General features: G+C 58.1%; 2 pseudogenes; both read right to left on the bottom strand.

Moving 5' to 3' along the window:
• Nucleotides 1-3,868: 3,868 nt before the first annotated feature.
• On the bottom strand, nt 3,869-4,000 carry LOC134354477 (U2 spliceosomal RNA; annotated as a pseudogene).
• A 2,562-nt stretch (nt 4,001-6,562) lies between these two features.
• LOC134354470 (U2 spliceosomal RNA) lies at nt 6,563-6,773 on the bottom strand (annotated as a pseudogene).
• Between the last annotated feature and the right edge of the window lie 3,308 nt (nt 6,774-10,081).

The raw sequence follows: 10,081 nt of genomic DNA, 5'->3' as shown, positions 1-10,081 counted from the left end.
CCTGATGACCAGGTTCTTGCCCGTTATCGACAGGGAGCGCCCTCCCCACAGTCCCAGTTTCTGTTTCACCTTGGCAGTCCGCTCCTGCCAGTTCTTGTTGCACGCCTCCGCCCCTCCGAACCATATCCCCAACACCTTCACGTGGTCAGACCTGACGTTGAAGGGGACGCTGGATCGGTCGGGCCAGTTGCCGAAGAGCATGGCTTCGCTCTTCGTGCGGTTGACCCTGGCCCCCGACGCCAGCTCGAACTGTTCGCAGGTGCCAATCAACCTGCGAACTGACCTCGGATCAGAGCAGAAGACGGTGACGTCGTCCATGTACAGGGAGGTTTTCACTTGGGTCCCTCCACTGCCTGGCAGCGTCACCCCTCTTATGCCCTCATCCCTCCTAATGGCTTCCGCAAAGGGTTCTATGCAGCAGACAAACAAGACAGGGGAGAGGGGACAGCCCTGCCTGACTCCAGACCTGATGGGGAAGCTGTCTGTTTCCCACCCGTTGACCTGGACTGCACTACGGATGTCTGTGTAGAGCAGTCTGATCCAATTCCGGATTCCCTCCCCAAATCCCATTTTGGAGAGCACGTCCGCCATGTACGTGTGCGATATCCTGTCGAAGGCTTTCTCCTGGTCCAAGCTGACCAGGCAGGCGTCCACCCTCCTGTCCTGCACGTAGGCGATGGTGTCCCTCAGCAGCGCGAGGCTGTCTGAGATCTTCCTGCCTGGTACAGCACAGGTTTGGTCTGGGTGGATCACCTGTCCCAGAGCAGACTTGACCCTGTTGGCGATAGCCTTGGACAGGATCTTGTAGTCCACATTCAGGAGAGAGATGGGTCTCCAATTTCTAATGTCCTCTCTTTCCCCCTTCTGCTTGTAGATGAGGGTGATGATGCCCTTCCTCATGGACTCAGACATCCTGCCGGCCAGAAGCATAGCATTGTACACTTCCAGCAGGTCTGGGCCTATCCAGTTCCACAGAGCCGAGTACAACTCAGCCGGTAAGCCGTCGCTTCCGGGAGTCTTACCCGACCCAAAGGAACGGATGGAGCCTGTCAGCTCGTCCAGGGTCAGTGGCTGATCCAGACTCTCCCGCTTGCCGCCGTCTAAGACCTGCGTGATAGACGACAGGAAGTTGCGGGAGGCTGTGGATTCTGTGGCCTTTTCGTCGTACAGACCGGCATAGAAGGACTTGCAGATCCTCAGTATGTCGGTCTGCGAGGACGCGACTGAGCCGTCCTCTTCCCTAAGGTTGTGGATCACAGAGCTCCCCCTGTGCACCTTTTGGAAGAAGAAGCGTGAGCACGTCTCGTCCTGCTCCACGGTTTGGACCCTTGATCGGAAGATGATCTTGGAGGATTCGGCGGCGAGGTTATGGGCTTGCCGGCCCTTCACCTCTCGCAATTCCTCCCTGACATCCACCCCCTTCGACTGCAGAAGGAGAAGTTGCTGCAACTCTGTCTGGAGTTTACGCAGTTCCCTCTGCTCCTGCCTTGCCTTCTGGATACCCTTGCGGATGAAGAACCTCTTAATGTTCTCTTTGGTGGCTTCCCACCAGTGAACCGGGGAATCAAAGAAGGCTTTCAAGGTTCTCCAACCTGTGTACTCCCTCTCTAGTTCCTCGATGTTCTCTGGGGTCAGCAGCTTAACATTCAGCTTCCACGTCCCCCTGCCTGCCTTCTGGTCCTCCCGTAAGCGACAGGTGGCTCTCAGAAGGCAGTGGTCAGAGAAGAACACCGGCGTGACGTCGGTGGACCTGACCGTGAGGGGCTCTGACAGGAAGAGGAAGTCGATCCGGGAGCGGGCTGAGCCGTCCGACCGTGTCCAGGTGGCTTGCGGCTGTGCTCCACCTGTGGGGGTGCCAAAGGCGTCGCGCAGCTTGGCCGTCTTTACTATTTCCCTCAGGAGTCTGGAGGTACTGTCCAGCCTGCCGTCGGCGCTGCCGGGTCCTCCAGCCGCATCAATGGTGCAGTTGAAGTCTCCGGCCAGAACGACCGGCTGGGACGTCACCAGCAGCTGTGGGAGCTGCTCGAAGACGGCCAGCCGCTCGCTCCGAACGGGGGAGGCGTACACGTTGATCAGCCGGAGCGGAGTGCCCCGGTATTTGACGTCTGCTACCAGGAGGCGCCCCGCAACCACCTCTTTAACTTGGGTGATTGAGAAGTTACCTCCCCGTAGCAGAATCCCCAGGCCGGAAGCGCGACAATCGTTGCCCCCCGACCACACAGACAAACCTTTTTTCCACCACCGTGACCACCTCCGGTAGTTACGGAGATGTGGTAGTCCGCACTCCTGGAGGAAGGTCACGTCGGTCTTTACAGTGTCCAGGTACTGGAGCGTGCTGACGCATCGCCCAGTACTCTTCAAACTTCGCACATTCAAGCACGCCAATTTAAGGTCTGCCATCATTGTAGGTCTCTTATTTTGGCTGCACTCCGTCCTCATCCTTGCCATCCTGAGCCTTCATTCCCACCGCCTTTGTGAAGTTTTCCACCTCCTGTGGGCTCAGGTACTGCTGGTAGTACTCCTCCGTGTGTGGCCGTTCTGGTTCTGGGCCCGGGGGGTTGTTGGCTTCCTGGGCTGCTTCCCCTTCCGGCTGCTGGGTGCCAACCGTGGCTCTGCTCCCGGATTCCCGGAGCTCGGTGTGTCTGCTGCTCTCCGCCTCCTGTACTTGGGGGGTGGCCAGCAGACTTTCCCCCTCCTCTCTCCTCCTCTCCACCTGTTCTGCCAGCCGCTTCTTCCGCTGGGGCTGCTGGCCTCCCCCAACTCCTTCCTCCTCTGAAGAGGACAGGGTACCAGAGGCTGTGTGGTTCCCTGCCCTTTTCTTGCGTTGCTCCGCCTTCTGTCGCTTGGCCGCCGCCTTTTGGGTCTTTTTCCGTTTCACGACCTTCCATTCCGTTTCCACCTCAGCTGTCCCTTCCTCCATGGACTCCTGCTCGTCATTTGCTTGGTCCTGGAGGGTCTGCAGTGGGGTGGCAGGTCTCGGGGTGCTTGCCCCTTCCTCCCTGGTCTCATCGTCCGCCCTGTCGGGTGCCTCTTCGGCAGTGCTGGCAGGGGCGTCCGAAACTGCCTGGGCCCTTTCAGGACCAGCACCACCCCTGGTTGCCTGTGCGTAGGTGCCCCCACGCCTCGGGCAGGCTCTGTACAGGTGGCCGTCTTGTCCACAAAGGTTGCAGGACTTGGCCTGCGTGCAGTCTTTGGTCAGGTGGCCTTCAGTTTTGCAGTTCTTGCACATCACCACCCTGCACTGGGCTGCGATGTGCCCTGCCTTGCCGCAGTTTCGGCACACCCTGGGTTGCCCCGCGTACACCGTGTACCCTCGGTTCCCTCCGATGGCGAAGACGGAGGGGGGGTGGATGACGCCGCCGTTGGAGTCCAACCTCAGCTTCACCTTGACCTGCCGTTTGCTGGTCCAGATTCCCAGTCCGTCCTTCACGTCTGCTGGCGTTCCTACGCTCTCCACATACCGAGCGAGGAATGTAAGGACATCTACCAATGGCACGTGCGGGTTGAACATGTGCACCGTGATTGTCCGTTCCTGCTGGGTAGCCGTGGCAAAGAGGGCCTGTGCTTTCAACAGCGACAGCGGCGCCTCTGTCCCCTTCAGCTGAAGCTGCTGGTACAGCTTCTGCCACCCTGCAGCCTGCCGGAAAGTCACGTCGAAAAAACCTGCAAAGTCCTGGACGCAGTAGATGTCGTCAGGCGTAAATCCGCAGCATTCCATCAAGACCTTCCGGATGAAGGTCTCTCGGGTGAAGCCGGTGTGCCCCCGTTCCGGTCTCGCACTGTCAGCCTGACAGTGTTCTTGATACCTTGGCCTCGAGCCGATGCACTGCTCGCTGCTGCCATCTTCCTCACTGCTGTCGTCGCTGGTATGGGGTGTTAGATTGGAGGCCAATCAGCATTAGGATCCACCCCTGCGTCAGCGCGAACTCTTCACCTCCGCCTTCTGGTCTGATAAGAACAGATACTACACTTGATCTTAGCCAAAAGGCCGAGAAGCGATGCAGGCATACGCTTGAGTCGGCTACATCCTGCCTAGCCTCTGGTGTTTAGATTGAAGCAGGAGGCCTGGCAAAGACCTTGCTGCCCTGGCCCGCTGGCAGCTCTCCCCTAGGTTGTCTGGGATGGGTGGGTGTGCTGGACAGCTGTTGCCTACCTGGTCCGTCATGAGTGCAAGTTGTCAGAGGCTATGTAAAGCTGCTAGTGATCCACCAATCATCTGGGAGTGGGGCCGTACTTATGGGCGCCTACGTCACTGGCACACTGCCTACGTCAAGGCTGCCGGCTCCCAGGTCGGTCTCAGAGGCTGGCTCAACTTGCACTGCTCTCCTGGTCATGGGAGGCTGGTCACGCTGTCCTGTCTGCACAAGAGTCTGCAGGGGGAGTGGGAGCAGGCCGCTGGGCCCTTCAAGGGCGTCCCTGCACTCGGCAAAGAGAGCGCGCCTCTCGGCTTTGCGCGCCCTAGCTGGCCGGCGCATCCATCCAGCTGAACGGTCTCCTTCGGAGGCTCTGCCCTCTCCGGGAGGGAGCGAGCGGATGGGACTGCGCCGGGCGACAAAGGCAGAGGCCACGTGCAACGCTCAAGACCGGTACGAGGGTTGTGGACGTGGCCAAAGTCCGCGGGCAGAAAAGCCTCCTGGCAAGTTTGGGAACAGGAGGATGTCAGCTACAGGTGTGCCTGAGGAGAAACAATGGGTGTGCTCTCCAAGCCGAAGGCTGAAGTGCAGCCATTCACACCTCTGTGCCTTTATTTTGACGTGTGTGCAATTACAATTGTTGAGTGGATTGAGTTTGTTTCATCTCCAGAAGCTGCAGACTTTGCGTCTGCACAGGCTATGATTGGACACAGTGTCTTCTCCCCTGCTCCCCCACCACCTTTTTTTTACCAGGGTGGATGGGGGTGGGTGTGTGTGTGTGTGTGTGTGTGTGTGTGTGTGTGTGTGTGTGTGTGTGTGTCTGTCTGTCTGTCTCTCTCTCACTGACTCACTCACTCACTCACTCAATCTCACAGAGACACAGAGTCACAGACACACGTGCACACGGAGTGCTGAGGGATCTGCCAAGCTCTGGTCACATGTACAGAGGGCAGTAAAGGGAGAAGGGCCGAGGCCCTTCACTATGCCTCTGTGCTGACGCCTGAGCAGACTGACTGGTTTTGCAGCGGGGTGGGTGCACGGATGTAGAAATAGGAGGGAAGGAGGGAAATGTGTGGCGGGCTGACGGCGGCCCTGTGCCCCACTGCTGTGCAGGTGCGTTTTTGGCCGGCATGGCTCGGTGGCGGAGTGGGCGGGCGCGTGTGCGCGCTGTGCTGTGGAAGGAAAGGGGTACTGATTATGCCTTGGTTGTGAAACAGGAAATGGATCGGCGAAATGCCTGCCGGAGGGAGGCACAGTGCTGTGCTGTGCGTGAAGCAGGGGCACGTGGATGGATGTGGCACTTGTGGAGACGTGCGCCAAAGCTGGACGCCGAGTAGGTACGTGTAAGCATGAGAGGTTTGAGTGATTTTGGGGTTTGGGACGTGATTTTGAGCGAGGCTGGAGATGCACTGCACTGCCAATGTATATTGGGGAGGTCTGAGTGGGGGGTTGTGCCTCTGCCTTGCCTCGAACGGTGGGCGGGGCTTTGGGGCTGGGGCAGGGGCAGGCAGACGCATCACAATGGAGATTTGTGAGTCGAGTCGGGTCGGGTCGGGCAGAGCAGAGGAGGCCAGGCCAGGCCAGGGCAGGTAGGCAGAGTTTTGCTGGTGCTATGGCTAGGTGGTGATGCTTGTAGCTGGTCTGTCTGTCTGTCTGTCTGTCTGGGCAGGAGAGCAGCAGTCTTGGCAGTCTGGTGCAGGCGGGGAGGATGCAGCACCGGGCCCCGTTGCTCTGTGGCCGGGCTCCATCGGATGCCTCCCTTCCTTCCTCTCGTCCACGAGCCCTGGCTGCTGGCACACTTGAACGAGCCTGCCTGTCCGACAGGCTGGCTGCTGGTGAAATCATTCGTTCATTCGCCTCGTTCGTTCGTTCGTTCGTTCGTTCGTTCGTTCGCCCGCCCGTCCGTCCGTCCGTCCCGTCCTCCGTTGGCTTCAAGGAGCAGCTGAGAAGCCTGAGCCTGAGAAGTGGAGCGAGCGTGGCGGGACAGAAAAGGCCTTTCGGCCCGCTCCGCTTCACTCTGCTTCTGTGCTTGGTGCAGGCAGCTGCCGAGTGAGCAGGCATCAGAATGAGTGTGCCGGTTGAGCAGTTTGCTTCAGGAATGAATGCCAAGGGGCATCTCTCATGAAGTTGCTGCCTTGCCTGCAGCACCTGATCTGGTTGCAGCCTGGATGTGCACTTGATCTTAGCCATCAAATGGCTTGATCAAATGGCCCAGATATATGATGCTCGTGCTGTTGTTGAGTTGTCTGCCCATGGCGTGAGTGAGTGAGTGAGCTGTATCGACAGACAGACACAGACACAGGAGAAGTGTAGAGCAAGCAGCTAGCTCTCTCCTCTCTCTCCATGTGCGTGCATGCTTGTCTGTGCTGCTGTGCCTGATGGAGCTTTCGTCGTTTTCCTTTTCTTTGCTACTTTGAAATTCCCCAGAAGGGGAGTGCACCGTTCCCAGAGGCACTGCAATACCGGGTCGATGCGTGGAGTGGACGGAGCAAGCCCCTATTCCATCTCCCTGTTCCAAAAATCAATTTAATATATGGTCCCCAGATAAGGGACGTATCAGATATTAAACTGATAAGAACAGATTTTTTTTTTTTTTTTTTTTTTTTTATTTCAAAATATACTTTATTCAAAAATAAATATATACAATAAACCATTCAATAACTTTTCATCCTTTACATACGTTTGCATTATACACAGTACATATCCGTATTTATACCACATCATTTCATTGTTGAGGGGTATACTCCCCGCCCTCCGACCCCTCCCACTCCCACGGGTGGAGAAACCTATACTGTGGTCCTTCCCCACCGGGCCCTTGCGGTGGCTGCACCAAGTTTCAGTGCGTCCCTCAGCACGTACTCCTGCAGTCGAGAATGTGCCAGTCGGCAGCATTCTCCCACGGACATCTCCATGTGCTGGTAGATCATCAAGTTACGGGCCGACCAAATAGCATCTTTCACCGAGTTGATGATCTGCCAGCAGCACCGGACGTTGGTCTCCGTGTGTGTCCCCGGGAACAGCCCGTAGATCAGAGAGTCCTCTGTTACGCAGCTGCTGGGGATAAACCGTGACACTAGCCCATCCATCCTCCTCCACACCCTCTTTGCGAACTGGCAGTGTGCAAAGAGGTGGGTCACAGACTCCTCCTCACTGCAGTCCTCCCGTGGGCAATGGGGTGCGGAGACGACGTTCCGGGCGTACAGGAGGGCTCTGACTGGGAGGGCCCCTCTCACCGCCAGCCAGGCGAGGTCTTGGTGCCTGTTGGTTAGATCTGGCGATGAGGCATTTTGCCAGATGAACTGGACAGTCTGCTCCGGGAACCACCCCACTGTGTCCATCACGTCCTTCTCCTGCAGTGCCTGCAGGACACTACGTGCCGACCACTGCCTGATGGCCCTGTGGTCAAAGGCGTTCTCCTGGAAGAACTTTGCTACGTAGGACAGGTATGCCGGCAACGACCAGCTGACTGGGGCGTTGCGCGGGAGTGGGGCCAGACCCATCCTTCGTAGCCAGGGCGACAAGTAGAACCTGGGCACGTAGCGGTACTTGGTGCCCACATACCTGGGCTCTACACACAACCTGATGCAGCCACATACGAAGCTGGCCATCAGGGTGAGGGCGACATTGGGGACGTTCTTGCCCCCGTTGTCCAGGGACTTGTGCATGGCGGTCCGTCCCACCCGCTCCATCTTGGATCCCCAGACGAATCTGAAGACAGCCCGGGTGATTTCCGAGCTGTAGGAGCGGGGGACGGGCCAGACCTGCGCCAAGTACAGCAGCCCTGAGAGCACCTCACACCTGATGACCAGGTTCTTGCCCGTTATCGACAGGGAGCGCCCTCCCCACAGTCCCAGTTTCTGTTTCACCTTGGCAGTCCGCTCCTGCCAGTTCTTGTTGCACGCCTCCGCCCCTCCGAACCATATCCCCAACACCTTCACGTGGTCAGACCTGATGTTGAAGGGGACGCTGGATCGGTCGGGCCAGTTGCCGAAGAGCATGGCTTCGCTCTTCGTGCGGTTGACCCTGGCCCCCGACGCTAGCTCGAACTGTTCGCAGGTGCCAATCAACCTGCGAACTGACCTCGGATCAGAGCAGAAGACGGTGACGTCGTCCATGTACAGGGAGGTTTTCACTTGGGTCCCTCCACTGCCTGGCAGCGTCACCCCTCTTATGCCCTCATCCCTCCTAATGGCTTCCGCAAAGGGTTCTATGCAGCAGACAAACAAGACAGGGGAGAGGGGACAGCCCTGCCTGACTCCAGACCTGATGGGGAAGCTGTCTGTTTCCCACCCGTTGACCTGGACTGCACTACGGATGTCTGTGTAGAGCAGTCTGATCCAATTCCGGATTCCCTCCCCAAATCCCATTTTGGAGAGCACGTCCGCCATGTACGTGTGCGATATCCTGTCGAAGGCTTTCTCCTGGTCCAAGCTGACCAGGCAGGCGTCCACCCTCCTGTCCTGCACGTAGGCGATGGTGTCCCTCAGCAGCGCGAGGCTGTCTGAGATCTTCCTGCCTGGTACAGCACAGGTTTGGTCTGGGTGGATCACCTGTCCCAGAGCAGACTTGACCCTGTTGGCGATAGCCTTGGACAGGATCTTGTAGTCCACATTCAGGAGAGAGATGGGTCTCCAATTTCTAATGTCCTCTCTTTCCCCCTTCTGCTTGTAGATGAGGGTGATGATGCCCTTCCTCATGGACTCAGACATACTGCCGGCCAGAAGCATAGCATTGTACACTTCCAGCAGGTCTGGGCCTATCCAGTTCCACAGAGCCGAGTACAACTCAGCCGGTAAGCCGTCGCTTCCGGGAGTCTTACCCGACCCAAAGGAACGGATGGAGCCTGTCAGCTCGTCCAGGGTCAGTGGCTGATCCAGACTCTCCCGCTTGCCGCCGTCTAAGACCTGCGTGATAGACGACAGGAAGTTGCGGGAGGCTGTGGATTCTGTGGCCTTTTCGTCGTACAGACCGGCATAGAAGGACTTGCAGATCCTCAGTATGTCGGTCTGCGAGGACGCGACTGAGCCGTCCTCTTCCTTAAGGTTGTGGATCACAGAGCTCCCCCTGTGCACCTTTTGGAAGAAGAAGCGTGAGCACGTCTCGTCCTGCTCCACGGTTTGGACCCTTGATCGGAAGATGATCTTGGAGGATTCGGCGGCGAGGTTATGGGCTTGCCGGCCCTTCACCTCTCGCAATTCCTCCCTGACATCCACCCCCTTCGACTGCAGAAGGAGAAGTTGCTGCAACTCTGTCTGGAGTTTACGCAGTTCCCTCTGCTCCTGCCTTGCCTTCTGGATACCCTTGCGGATGAAGAACCTCTTAATGTTCTCTTTGGTGGCTTCCCACCAGTGAACCGGGGAATCAAAGAAGGCTTTCAAGGTTCTCCAACCTGTGTACTCCCTCTCTAGTTCCTCGATGTTCTCTGGGGTCAGCAGCTTAACATTCAGCTTCCACGTCCCCCTGCCTGCCTTCTGGTCCTCCCGTAAGCGACAGGTGGCTCTCAGAAGGCAGTGGTCAGAGAAGAACACCGGCGTGACGTCGGTGGACCTGACCGTGAGGGGCTCTGACAGGAAGAGGAAGTCGATCCGGGAGCGGGCTGAGCCGTCCGACCGTGTCCAGGTGGCTTGCGGCTGTGCTCCACCTGTGGGGGTGCCAAAGGCGTCGCGCAGCTTGGCCGTCTTTACTATTTCCCTCAGGAGTCTGGAGGTACTGTCCAGCCTGCCGTCGGCGCTGCCGGGTCCTCCAGCCGCATCAATGGTGCAGTTGAAGTCTCCGGCCAGAACGACCGGCTGGGACGTCACCAGCAGCTGTGGGAGCTGCTCGAAGACGGCCAGCCGCTCGCTCCGAACGGGGGAGGCGTACACGTTGATCAGCCGGAGCGGAGTGCCCCGGTATTTGACGTCTGCTACCAGGAGGCGCCCCGCAACCACCTCTTTAACTTGGGTGAT

This window comes from Mobula hypostoma, chromosome 11 (assembly GCF_963921235.1).
Source record: "Mobula hypostoma chromosome 11, sMobHyp1.1, whole genome shotgun sequence".
Classification (NCBI taxonomy): domain Eukaryota; kingdom Metazoa; phylum Chordata; class Chondrichthyes; order Myliobatiformes; family Myliobatidae; genus Mobula; species Mobula hypostoma.
Note: the sequence above shows the minus strand (reverse complement) of the source record. Positions and strands in the feature narration are given on the sequence as shown.